Source organism: Ixodes scapularis, unplaced genomic scaffold (assembly GCF_016920785.2).
Source record: "Ixodes scapularis isolate PalLabHiFi unplaced genomic scaffold, ASM1692078v2 PGA_scaffold2__306_contigs__length_199485367, whole genome shotgun sequence".
NCBI classification, from domain to species: Eukaryota; Metazoa; Arthropoda; class Arachnida; order Ixodida; family Ixodidae; genus Ixodes; species Ixodes scapularis.
In genome coordinates, this window is record NW_024609857.1 from 27,319,412 (window position 1) to 27,333,563 (window position 14,152).

The following is a 14,152-nucleotide window of genomic DNA, read 5'->3' on the forward strand; positions in this document are numbered from 1 at the left end:
TGACGCCAGGTAACAAGTGACGTGATGCTCGACGTGACGCCAAATTCGTGTCGTAAGGCATGACGTCAATGTAGAATCCTTCGGTGGATTGCCTAAAATGGCCCGCGTCGATGTGGACCGTGTTCGATGGCGCGAACCCCGCGAAGTGTCCCACCAACTGCAATCGCAGTAAAAAAAAAAGTGCATATCTTTCGAGATCTCGGCCATCGTTGCCCCGTAGTTCGCGCTAGTCAGCATGACAAACAGGCCTGTCCACTCCCCTTCCGAGTACAAAAGAGCCCGTGATGCACGCCTACACACAAACCTTCTCAAACTGGCGCGAATTTATTCGCGCCGAGTAAACTAGACGTCAGAAGGCTCACGATCGGTGACGAGGCGCTTTGTCTAACCACAAAAGGCCGAACGGAATCCCCATCGTGCCATCTTCTCGCGAGATGCATGGGTATAGGCGTCACGCGAGTGGCAATCAATATACCACGACGCGCAGGCCGCACGGAGAGGACTCAACATCCGTTAAACAAAACGTCTTTGTTGAGTCGAGGGTCGGTGTCAGAGGTGAGGAGCTCTCCGCCTTTTGCCGCAGCCCCTTCATTACAGCCCTTGTATAATCGGGTGCCCTCGCGGTTGTTCCACCCAGGGATGACTCGCTTCGCGTTTTGTGACTCGCGTAGTCAAAGCCATGCCCCTGTTCAAGGCACATACGCAAGTCGAAAGCTACGGGTATACTCCCCGGAAAACAATGAAAAAAGAATAATAATAAACGGTAACAAGACCACCTCGTTCGTCAAATCCAGCAAGAAAAACGACCATTCGTCTGACTACCCCAAAAAGAAAAAGAGGGGATCTCATTGCAACGAGTTAGGTCTTCCATCTTCCAAGTATAACAACGCGCACACAGGCACGCAGAAAAAAAAAAATAAACAGCCCCGCTCTGCAAGCATATAGAGGTAGGAATGCCAACACAAAGTGCGCGGCGGCGTGACTCGCCTGAATTCCGGGGCTCGCCCGATTAATCCCACAATGGCATAACGTCTAGGCGTTCTCTCCCTCCTCTTTATACGCCATCCTTCAGAGCTCGCAAGTCGCGCCGCCACCGCCGCCACACACAACAATCTGGACGTTGCGTCAATTTCCCAGAAGGAAAGATGAAGAAAAAAATAGAAATGCCGAGCGGTTCTCTCGTTGCATCCACGCCGCCGCTTCGTCAGAACGGATCACTCGCTCGCGCGCCCGCGCGCGCGCACAACGGCAAAGGATTTTTCCTTCGAGAACCATTAACGTGGCGACGTATTTGCTCCTCCACACCACACTGCGAGGAAAATTAGCACAGCGGAAAACTTGGGAATCGTCGTCAGACGCGGAAGAGGAGTTCCCCCGTTTTCTGTTTCATGATTTTTCGTTTAATGTACGTTTATTTTCCAGCTAGCATCATCATCCACGGCATCAACAAGAAAGCGAAGGTAGAGTCGAGCCGAAAGTGAAACCCTGCTGGCTTTCGAAAAAGAAAAAAAAAATCATCCTTCCCGCGAACGTTACACAGAGACGCCAGCCAGCCCCCAGCGCCTTCTCGCACGCGCTTTTGTCCACCACTCGGGACCCGTGGATCCAAAGCAAATCGTCAAGCTTTTCATCGCAATAATAATAAATAATAAGAAATGAAACGGCAGTGCGCGGACGGACCGCACTGCGTGTGGTGGAACTGGTTTCAGTTACCTTCGGAAGGACGGAGGGTGGGCAACGGGCGGGAAGGCGAAGATGACGGCTTTGGCAAGCAAAAGGAGCAGCGAAACGCTCCTGGTCGTTGCGAGTTTCCGCCTGTGGCGTTGTGCGAGACGGGTCGGCGTAGCACCCCTCGCTGCGTTCTTGCTCACGCCTCACGGGTAAAAAAAAATGAGCTGCCTCTTTCTTCAGTGAGTCAGCGGGGTATCCCCTTGTTGCGTTTGCTTTGGAGAAAGGCTGAGTTTTGTTCGTTTCATATGTCTGCCTATTGTTACTGTAATCCTGCGCTGATGGTGTTTAGGTCGCAGCGGAACTAAGTTCATTTGCGTCATTAACGTAGCTCTTGTTTGGTAATTTGGGGTGCTCGTACTTTGTTTCCAAAGTAGAGCAAGTATCAGAGAGAGCCGTGGTTGACCGTGGCTTTTGAATTTATATGGCTGATTTTCTCGTCATGTTCGCCCTGTTAAATTTTGATGCAGGGTACCGGGCAGCGATGCATAATTCAATGCGTTTTAATGAAGAGCTATAATAATTAAAAAATAAAGAAAAGCCAATACCTGATGAAAAAAAAAATACCTGGTAGAAAGCTTTAGAATCCTGACGCTTTTCGGCAAAAAATAAAACGATTTCGTACTTTTTCACTACCTGACTACGTAAATATTCAACGAGTTGTCATCACGAGACAACTGTTTGAAGTTTATCTTGTCTGATGGTTGAGGTGATTTTTCGGGAAAAGTGCCGGTGTAAACTGCAGAGGCGGCAGTAAAACTACGTCAGAATTCAACGAGAAATCATCACAAGACGACTGTTTAGAGCTTATGATGTCTGATAGTTGAGGAGATTTCTCGCGAAAAGTGGTGGTGCAAATGTTAAAAAGCTTAAAGACTTCATGACTTTACCCTTACAGATGTTATGCGGGATTGAAGATCACCGATGAAATAATATCTCAACTGATAAAAGGGAATGGCGTATTTTCCGAACTACAATCCGCAGCCGATTTGTAGTCCGCACTAAAGGTCAGTTCAGACATCTGTTACGAACGCGTTAGCACGGCTGCGTCCGTTGTGACCGGAGCGAATAGAGCCACCGCTCTGCGCCGCGGGTAGACGCCTTGAGACGATTGCAGCAAGTGACACAGTGGCCGATTCTCCGCCGCCGTCAGCTGTTTTGGCGCGTTCCCAAAAAGAATTGGACGCACTGCCACCCTCTGTTCTAATAGAAAATTATCATAGTTTTGATCAGCCTCAAATTTTATTTTGAGGCCGGTCATATGGCTCGCAGGGCTGAGTAAATTAAAAAAAGAAAAGAAACATATGCCGTATGCCGCCGTGGACGATCGCGACTTTAACGTACGTTTTTACAATACTACAAATCTCGCCACACGCTTTTTCTACGATTACACAAGACGCTGCAATTTTAGCAGCGATATGGCAAAGTAGAGATAGGATCTCGTGATCACATAGACGTTGCAAGCGTTCAGAAATTCTACAGTAATCATTTTCCTCTGATGATGACAACAAGTGAAAGTTCGCATCCTTAAGACACAACTTAAAAAAAAAAGCACGCACCAGTAGTAACTTGAACTTCAGCGCACGCATTGAATACGCAAAATAAGAAGTCAGGGACATCGTGTCTGTGTCTTCTTTCTTGTGCCCGTGGTTTATTGCGCCTTACACTATCCTTCATGACGTTCCCCAACTAGACCAACTACAAGTTCTTCTACAAATGCTAAAAAGGGACCACTGGAGTCGACCCACGAGTGGTCTGTCGATGTGGTCGCTTCGTTCGCTCTCAAACGTAGCGAAAAAGCTCAACACGGCTGAACTCCTTGCATTTAAAACGAACACGAACGACACTGCTGTTTGTCGTATCGTTGCCATGGTAACTCGTCATTCCAATTGGTTGCGTTCGTTCGTAAGCCTATCGGTCGCTTTGAACGCAAGTGTGTGAACGGGCCTTAAGGGCTCCGGACGTAAACATTATCATACAAAGCATGCTTTTCCAAACGCCTGCTGTATTAGCTCACACAGAAGCTTGTACCACAGATAAATCGACGTTTATAATATACTGCGTTATTCGTAAAATCATTCACGTCTTGTCACAAAGTATGGTTAAAAAAAAACAACAGATCTTTGTATAGTCTGCACTTGTAGATAGTCCGCATCGGGTAAACGTTTAAGTTTTAAGGATGTATAGTTCGGGGACTATAGTCCGGAAAAGACGTCAATTCTCTTCCTCGTAATTACAATTATTTCCTAAAGCCAAAAATATCACAATGATTGGCCTGTTTGGCTCAGAACGATGCAGAAATTAGAGGGTTCGTGGCGGAAGCTCCGTTAAGTATACTTGCTTCCATTCATAGTCGTGCAACTAAACGAATAGAGACCTCGCATCACTATCTACATTCGGTCATAATGTAAGCAGGTCTGCTTTATGTGGACCATAAAATAATTTTCGTAAAGGATGATTTCTCTGGACGCATTGAAAAAGGAGCATCGGCAGTGGTCGTCTCGAATAAAATTTCTTTGTCCGAAATTGTGAAAATTGAAAATTGTGGAAATTGAAAAAAAAGAGTGGCCATGCGGAACAGCCAGTCATGCAGTCAGCTAACGCTTTCTGCTTTTTCTTCGTACAGTTCATGGCGATGTTTCGCGGCTATCCGGCCCTAACAAGCCCGTGGTATGCCTTAGAGGGAGCGCGCTTGCCGAAAGTTCCCGTGCTGCCACAACCAGACATCGACTTCTCCTGGAAACCTTGGTTTTCTGCTGCACTTACAGTCGTCGCGTCGCCTCAGTACAGCAGTCCAACAACATCAACATTGACATCGTCACCGGATTTAAACTGCCGGCACGCCCCTCGGCCCTTCAGTGGGCATGTGGAACAGCCAGTCATGCAGTCAGCTAACGCTTTCTGCTTTTTCTTCGTACAGGTTGATCCGTTTCCCTCTTTGCATTGTAAAAAGTCCAACAACCTCTGTCTACTGGTGTTCCCATGCCCACAAGTGCTGTTTTTATGTTCTTGCGAATGTATTTCGGGTCTGAAGCTTCTCCTGTCTGGTGATATTGAACTTAATCCTGGCCCAGATAAGAAAGAAGTGTTCAGACAAAAGAGATGAGTGAGATGCTTGTTTTACTGAGAGGCTTAAACGCTCGTCAGGCAAATTTTGAAGCTGGACAGACCCGAATCATGGAGGATATTCAAGATATTAAGACTGGGCAAGAGTCAATTGAACTAATGGTAACCGATATTCAAGGGGAGCTTAGTACTGTTGAAGAAAAGATAGCCAGTTTGGACATTTTGTAGCGTGAATTGACCGATGTGAAAGAAACTGTAACCTTCCTGTCACGCGAGAACGCCAGTCTGCGATCACGTCTTGATGAATTTGAGGACAAGTCTCGAAGAGATTATCTAATATTTTACGGTGTTCCCTACTCAAACACTGAGACCTGGTCTGTATCTGAAAGCAAAGTGCGTGACGTCATTGCAAACGAAATGAAGGTCATCGTTCCCCCAGAGTGTATCATTCGTGCACATAGACTCGGTCGTGTTTTTAACCCCAGTAAATGTCGGCCAGTTTTAGTGAAATTCTCATTATTCAAAACGAAAGATCATGTCGTTTCCTCGAGAGGCAAACTGTGCGGTAGTGCCACTTCCGTCGCAGAGGATTTTTCCCCTGCCACTCGTCTTGCAAGAAGAAAGCTGCTCGAATTCGCCAAGGCTCATACACAGTCTTTTAGTCTACGCTACAACAAAGTTGTTTTTGACGACAAATGTTTTTCTTACTGCGCGGCCAGCAATGCCGTTTGTGAGGTCCGCGATTATATCACACCGAGCACGAGTTCCATTCGTGTTAATGCTGACCCTGTGGTTGGTTTGTCAGCGTCATCATAATAACATAAGCGGATACGGAACAACTCTAGTCCTTATCTTTCAGTGCTTTCACCAACATTCGAAGTGTTCTCCGCAATCGTGATGACTTGTCTTCAGCCATTGATTCTTCATTCGCCGACATTGCTGTACTCACTGAAACTTGGCTATCTAGTGCTGTACGTGACAGCGAAATTTTTTGTTGCGAGAAACGTTTCTCTTTTTATCGATGCGATAGGCTATCTAGGCGTAGTGGTGGTGTCATAATCGCGGTAAATGATAGCAGTGAGTCTTGTCTTTCAACATTGTTACATGTCTTGAGTTTATTGGCGTGCGCTTGCGTTTTAGCCATAAACAGGTTATTTTGTGCGCGTGCTACCGTCCTCCCAATGCCGCTGCAAACTTTTTTATAGATTTACACGATGCTCTGAATACAATTCGTACAAGGTTTCCTGCCTTGCCTTTGCTTCTTTTGGGCGATTTTAATCTCCCCGGCATTGATTGGTCTGGTCTGTATCCTACCATATCTTCAAATTCTGCTGTGTGTTCCGAGTTTTTAAGTCCCTGCTCCGGTTTTTCGTTAACGCAGATAGTTACTAGGCCGACTCGTGTTACGGCAACTTCTGAGAGCGTGCTGGACCTTATTCTTTCTACTGCGCCTGATCTTGCATCCTCTCTTACGTATTTACCTGCCATCAGCGATCACTGTTTACTTCATTTTCGCCTAAGCGTTCCTCTATCTGCCTTTACAAAAGCGGAGAATAACTCTTTTCTTGATCATGGGAAAGCTGATTTTGAGGCTATAAACAGCGAGTTGGTGTAATTCCTTGACTTTTTCCTATCCAATTTTTTGAACGCTCTGTCAAGGTTAATTGGACAATGTTAAAAAATAAAGTCGATTCCCTTATCAATTCTTTCGTCCCACGTCGCATTCTTACTAATAGCTCCACGTCCCCATGGTTTAATAGTGCCTTGAGAAGACTTTCAAATAAAAAGAAACGCCTGTTCCGCACTGCTAAGCGTGCAGACACCGTTGAGCGCTGGGCGGTTTACCACAACGCAGAAAATTTATACAGAAATGCAATTAAGTACGCCAAACAAACTTTCTTCAGACAAACCTTGCCACGTCTGTTATCAACTAGTGTCAAAATGTTTTGGAGCGTTATTAATGGCAAGAAAGACAAGGTTATTTTGCTTTATGACTCTGATGGCATTGTTATGTCTAACGATGACTCTGCAAAAGTCCTCAATGAGGTGTTTGTACAATCGTTTTCTAGGGATGTAAGCTGTTCCATTGTTACTTACCCCAATTATGATTTCTTTCCTATGGACCCGCTTGTGTTTGATTTTGATGGGATTGTTAAGCTGATTGACAACCTCAAAGTGTCTTCACCATGTGGTATTTATAATATTAACACTAAGTTTCTAAAGAATACTAAAATTTACAGTGCAATTTTTCTTACTAAGATTCTTGAGCAATCTATTCTTACTGGTGCCCTTCCTGAAGATTGGAAAACTGGCAAGGTGGTTCCACTTCATAAATCAGGCGACAAACACTGCCCCGACAATTATAGACCCCTTTCCATAACCAGCAATCCTTGTAAAATGTTAGAGCATATTATTTATTCACATTTTGTTAAATATCTCGAATCCAACTCTTTTTTCTCGTCCTCACAGCATGGCTTTCGTAAATTTCTTTCTTGTGAAACTCAACCTCTCGTCTTTACTAACGATTTATTTTCATTACTTGATCATGGATCCCAGGTTGACTTTATTTTTCTTGATTTCTGCAAAGCATTTGATAAACTTTCTCACCAACTACTACTCTTCAAGCTTAGCAAACTCAACCTTGACCCTCAGATACTAACTTGGATTGAGTGTCTTCTTACTAATCGTTTTCAGTTTGTTCATGTAAATAACTCTAATTCTTCAGTGTCTTCTGTTACTTCTGGCGTCCCTCAAGGCTCCGTTCTAGGTCCTTTGTTATTCCTCATTTACATCAATGACTTGCCGTTGTGTGTCTCATCATCGCTTAGTTTGTTCGCGGATGACTGCGTTATTTATCGTAAGATTACTAATGATTCTGACTCTCTCCTTCTTCAAAACGACTTAAATGCTGTTCTTGATTGGTGCAAGCTGTGGTCCATGACACTTAACACTAAAAAATGTAAAACAATGAAAGTGTCTTGCCGTAACACTTCGCCTTTTATCTATCATCTTGATAACGTACGTTTCTTTAAAATGTGTGACTTAATATAAATACCTCGGTGTGCATATTACTTCTAACCTCTCCTGGCATATTCATATTAACCACATCATTGCTAATGCTAATACTATGTTAGGCTACCTAAAACGTAACTTTTCTCTAGCGCCAGTTTCTCTCAAACAAATATTATTCAAATCTTTGGTTCGCTCAAAAATAGAGTATGCAGCTTCAGTCTGGGGTCCCGATCAGACGACGCTCACTTCTCATCTTGAGTCAGTTCAGAACCGCGGCGCTCGTTTCATACTTAATAATTATCACTGGACAGCTAGTGTACCATCCATGAAATCTCTTCTCTCCTTGCCACTGCTTTTTTTGCGCCGTAAGTGTTCTCGTCTGTCTTTTCTATAAAATATGCAATTCTAACCCCATTTTTAAAGAGAAGCTCTTCCTCGTCCCACCTTACGTTTCTCCACGCATTGATCATCAGTACAAAGTCGGCGTTCCTCATTCTCGAACCTCAGCCTATCACGATTCTTTCATTCCTAGGACATCATCGAAGTGGAACCACCTTCCGGCGTCATTAATATTATTACCCTCGTTAGATGTGTTTAAAAGTACTGTTACTAATTATTTTTGCGAAAGTGACCCGTGACCTATCATGTATTCTATTACTGTCTGTGGTTTTTTTCTCTTTTTGTTTTCACTCCCTCCCCTCTTTAACGCCCCCAGGGCCTTGAGGGTATGTAAATAAATAAATAAATAAATAAATGCGCTGTCCGACGATACTGCTGCCTGCGTGTCGAGTGTTTTTGTTGCAGTATAGTTTGCAAATTCATGTAAAATGAGCATACACGCTTATAACTAAACAAACTGTTAGCAACAGAATGCGCAGACGATCATGTGACGTGATGCGAATTAATCACGTCAGCTGGTGCGACGTTCCGATAATACTGCGTCATGATGGACTGGAAAATCCGGTGATGTTGCGTCGCGCGATATCTCGCGTAAACCACAACCACTCACGCATAAAACAGCTAGCACCAAAGGCGTTCTTGCAGACACGCTGGTCAAATTACTTGGTCGCACCAGCATGACCATTCTTCGCTCGGGAACGTTCTCTTCCACATGCCGCTCCGCGTTCCCTCACAACACGATCTTGACGTCGAATGCATTCCCTCCTAAAAACAAGGGTGAGACAGTCGGCGCCTACACATCGACGACAATCTTCCTCACGGGCGCATTTACGCCGTCGAGCAGCCGCTGCTTGCTCCGGCGTAGGCATCGGCCGCCCAATGGACCTCATCATGGATGAAGAAAGAATAAAACAATTAAAACAGGGACAACACAACCACATCTTTCAACTAGCAACAAACGAGTAAACTTTCAACAGCGAGCAGCCGACTATACCCAGGAGGAGAAGGGGGGAGAAGGGAAGATAAGAAAACGCGAAGTGCAAGTCAGAGTGGTGGGCTTATCTCGAATTTTAGGAATTCAACCACAGTTTTTGTCAGCAGGAGGAAAGGGTTTGACACGTTGTTTTTTGCTGTGGTCATGGCGAATGATTCTATGATCTCCCTGCCGAATCTGCTGTCATGCCCCCCCCCCCCAGGATTTTTGTTTCATTAAAGAGGGGATGAAAACGCGAACATAAACGGGCATTCATGACTGTGGGATGATAAGAATCTGGAGAAACCTTAGAAATTTCGTTGTGATGTTCGCAGAGTCTGTGATTGGTGCATCTTCCGGTCTGTCCTATGTATTGATAGCCACAGCTCAAGGGGATGGAGTAAACTTTCTTCTCTTACATTCACGAAGGAAGAACCTCCGAATGAAGGTCTTCAGTACCTAGATTTGCGGCTTCATGTCACTGCCACTGGACTCTGCTGGGCCTTTCAACAAAGGTCTTCTAAACCTGTCCTACCATTTTCTAGCGCCTATTCAAAGTCGGTAAAACACGGGATCATCAAATCGTTGTTTTCTTCATCCTTCACGAAGTCTTGCTGTCATCTTTTAGAAGATAGTCAAATCGCAGCACATGAGGCTCGTCAGGGCAGGGTTTCCCGTTGACCTTCTTCGATCAGTAATGGAAAAGCTGATTCGCGGGCCTGATCGCCAGTCACCAGCCACAAAAAAGGAAGCCCGATTCGCCGTCATTCCTTACGCACACAATTCAGCCCACCGAATAAAATCCATTGCCTTAAAGTTCGACACGAATGTTGTCTTCTCGTGCCGCATGCGTCTTAAACAACTCTGTCAGCAAGTGAACAACAACCAGATTCCGATTGGCTGCACTGTTAAACACGAAAAGAAATTCATTCCATGCAAAGAGAAGAAAATTTACTCCATCCCCTTGAGCTGCGGCCATCAATACATAGGACTGACCGGAAGATGCACCAATCACAGACAACACGAACATCACAAAATTTGGGGGTTTTACGTGCCAAACCTACGACGGGCATCTGGCACGCCCCAGCGGAGGACTGAGGATTAATTTCGACCACCTGGGGATCTTTTGACGTGCAACCGAAAGCTCGGTTACACGGCGCCTACTCCGCAATAAGCCTCCGTCATATTGCGGGCACCTCGGTCGGGATTTGAACCCGCCACCTGGAGATCCGTACGCCTCCACGAACAAACATAACAACGAAGTTTCTAAGGCCTCTCCAGATTCTTATCATTCCATATAGTCATACATGCCCGTTCGTGTTTGCGTTGACATCTCCTCTTTGATGAAATAAAAATCCTGGGGGCGAGGGGGGGGGGGGGGGGGGTGACATCAGATTCGGCAGGGAGATCATAGAATTATTCGCCATGACCACAGCAAAAAACAACGTGTCAAACCCTTACCTCCTGCTGACGAAAACTGAGGTTGAATTTCTAAAATCCGAGATAAGCCCACCACTTGACTAGCACTTCGCGTTTTCTTATCTTCCCTTCTCCCCCTTCTCCTCCTGGGTATAGTCAGCTGCTCGCTGTTGAAAGTTTACTCGTCTGTTGCTAGTTGAAAGATGCGGTTGTGTTGTCCCTGTTTTAATTGCTTTATTCTTTCTTCATCCATGACTTAAACCAACACGCTCTTCTACCAAGCAATGTACCTTTTTGCAGTCAGCTTCTGCGCATGCGTACAGCCCCTCTTCTAGCCTTCTTCCAAGGTGTCACCATTTTTGCAGGGCAAAGTTTCGGTCGACCAACATATTCAGCACCTGTCTTCACGCGTATTTCGTCTTCTTTTGTCATTCTTTTTTAAGTATACGCTAGTATGGGTCACAAAAGGCGACTAAGGTAACTAGAACAGCACTATGCCAATGTATTCAGACGGGCGGAGGCAAGTTGGGCTGCCCTTCATTTGTAGTTCGAAGATAACTCCGCAGGGCGGCTGTAATTACTGGAGAAAGGCAGAGCTGTATATTGGGAGAGCCTGACCAGTGGGTGTGGCGACGCGGGCGCTCGAGAGGAGAAAAGTGAAGGAAATAGAGGAGAGCCCCGAAGGAGTGAGAAAGAAAGAAGAGAGCAAAGAGGAGACGACCACCATTTTGACGCAACGCTGTCGGCGCCGAGCACTGTCCAGGACGCGTGGTCTGCTACGGGCTTATTTCGTTTTCGCCTGAAGCAAGATATGTGTTCCAACGTGGAAAAACTTCATTCGTTAGCTTTTTAAGCCACCGAGAAATAACACTATATCATTTTCTTGCCAAAGCCTGCCACATAAAAAGAGAGACCCGAATTTTAGATGTCGATCCCATGCATTCCGCTATGAAGTCGGCCGGGCGAAGGAATGAAAATGGCGGCACTTCCCGTTCAGCTGGGAGCAGCCCGAGCAGCCGGGAGTTTACGCGCATGCGCTCATGCCTATCGCACTGCACCGCGGGCTGATCGGCTCACTCGGGAGAAGGGTGTTACGGCGACGAGATCATAGACTGTCCGAACTCTCTTCATATACGGCTCTGGAAAATGTTAAAGTCCCTGGATATTTCTTTTAGAAGTAAGGACTACCAACATAAATGACAAAGCACATTCCGCTGGAACAAAATGGCAGCAATCAGTTCAGGGGCGGATCCGGAACTCCGTTTTTGGAAAAAAAGGGGGGCGGGAAAAAAATTTTTTTTTTAGGGGAGGGGGGGATTTAAAGCACTATAACTAGGCACCGGTTGTGCCTTTTGTTTTAGCCACCGTAGAACCACACTGCGCCGACGGCCCCTAGATGTGCGCCGCTGCGTCGACTTATTGGCTCCAAGCCGTGCTTTGAAAGCGCCGCCGCGGACTTCAGTCTCGGTGGAAACGACGGAGTGGTTCTCCAAGCTCAAAGTACAAGTGTGCCGGCTATGGTGCCATTTACCCTATTTCGAACACTCGTCCTTGAGTACAGAGCCTTCTACCACCTGGCAGGCGGGCAGTCGATTTTATTTTGGGGGGTCGACGGATGTCAAATTGCCCTCCGAGAGGGGGGGGGGGGGGGGGGAGCGCCCCCATCGCCCCCCCCCCCCCCCCCTTGGATCCGCCCCTGATTCAATTAAACCTCAGTAGTGCGCCGCCATTCGCTTCCTAAAACCTGCATTGTGACGCAGTAGGCGCTTCAAATAATGTAGCTACTTGTAGGAAGCTCTTTTGAAGGGACATTAAAAAAAGGTCCATTTTTGAGGGCGAAGTCTTAGAGCGTCGAGGGAACGGGTGACTGAGGGCGGGAAGAAGAAGGTGGCGAGGAGCTTGCTCACAGGACCCGCCATCGCAATCGCGAATAGCCGAACGCGCAGCGCCTCAGCCGCGACTATTATCAGCGAAAGGGCGAAGATATAACGTCTGTACTCGCCCTCTCCCGGCGCCAAAGTCACATGTGAAAAACGCGCGCATGCTCCGTGCGTTATCGGTGGTACGACACTGGTCCAGTACAACAAGACCTGTATACCGCTGACACTGTAATACATGCACGAAGTTTCACGCCATCAGCATACCAATCGTATCGAGGCCTTGTCCGCCGCCTCCTGCAACTCAGAATCTAACAGCACCTTTCACTCCTTCCTCCAGTGAGAAACGCATTCTGGCAACAACGTTTCGCATACCGCTGATTTAGGGAAAATAAAAATAAAAGTAAGAATGAAAGGAAACCATATAGCCACCATACAGTCCACTGCCTCGTGGCACCACCGTAGTACAATTAAGAAGCTGGTTCACAAACAATTGTATTTTTTTCAATCGCAACAAAACTAAACTCATGTGTTTCCGAAGCACTCCTAAACAAGTTCCCTTTGATGTTTCCATATTCGTTCATAATCAACATTGTGATCAGTGCGACTGTGAAAAAATGAATACTGTTAAAACAACACCCTACCTTGGTTTGCATTTCGACGAAAACGTTTTATGAAGTAATCACATTGATCATGTCATACAAAAACTTCGCGTTATATCTGAATACTGTAAACGACTTAATTTTCGCGGGGTCAAATTTTCGCGAATTGGGCCAAAGCTGAAAATTTCAAATTATTGGCGGGTTCTAATTTTCGCCAATCGAGTGTAGCTTTCGTAGCGTTCACATATTGCCCGAATTGTTCGCGGGACATATTTTTCGCGAATTGAAGGCCATTCGCGAAATTCACGAAAATTAGGTCCTCGCGAAAATTTAGTCGTTTACAGTATTTATATAGACTTAAAACAGGATGTGACGTCAATCTGAAGCGTGAGGTGTACCTATCATTGGGGGAATCTGTGATACGTTACGGAATTCCCTTATATGGAACATGTCCTAAATACAAGCAACAAAAATTGATAGTATGATTAATAGATGTGTTAGCACTATAGTATATGGGTCGAAACATGAACTGAAGGAAACCAAGGAAAGGAAGAATACAGTCGGATTATTATCGCTTGAAAATGTTTTTTAAATGTGTCGTTTTAACACGCCATTATTTTTCTAAGGAATCCAAAGAAATACCCAACAGGATAAAAACAATCCCGCACACAGAAACCTCTGCAATTCCAAAGAATATATACAAACTAGGGGAAAAAACAGAGAAAATATTAAGTTCCAGCAATATTTAATAGCTTGCCTAAAGATATCCTAACTAAGAGTGTGATCTAAGAGGCAGATGTATAAAAAAATAAGAGAGTGGTGTTTTTTGTCGAACTGAAATTATGAACAATGGGGTATTGCGTAAGAGCTTAGTGTTTTCTATCGAGTGTCTCTCGTATTATACGTGTTGATTCTTTTCATTATGTGTTTAAATTCACAATGTTTCTTTTGAAACCACTGATTGATTGTTATTGTCGAACTGCGTGTTACCTCACAAATGAGTTTTCTACTTGGAAGTAAATTTCGTTGTTTAATCTGTAATCTTGAATGTTTCTTTCATGTTTTACTTACATTTA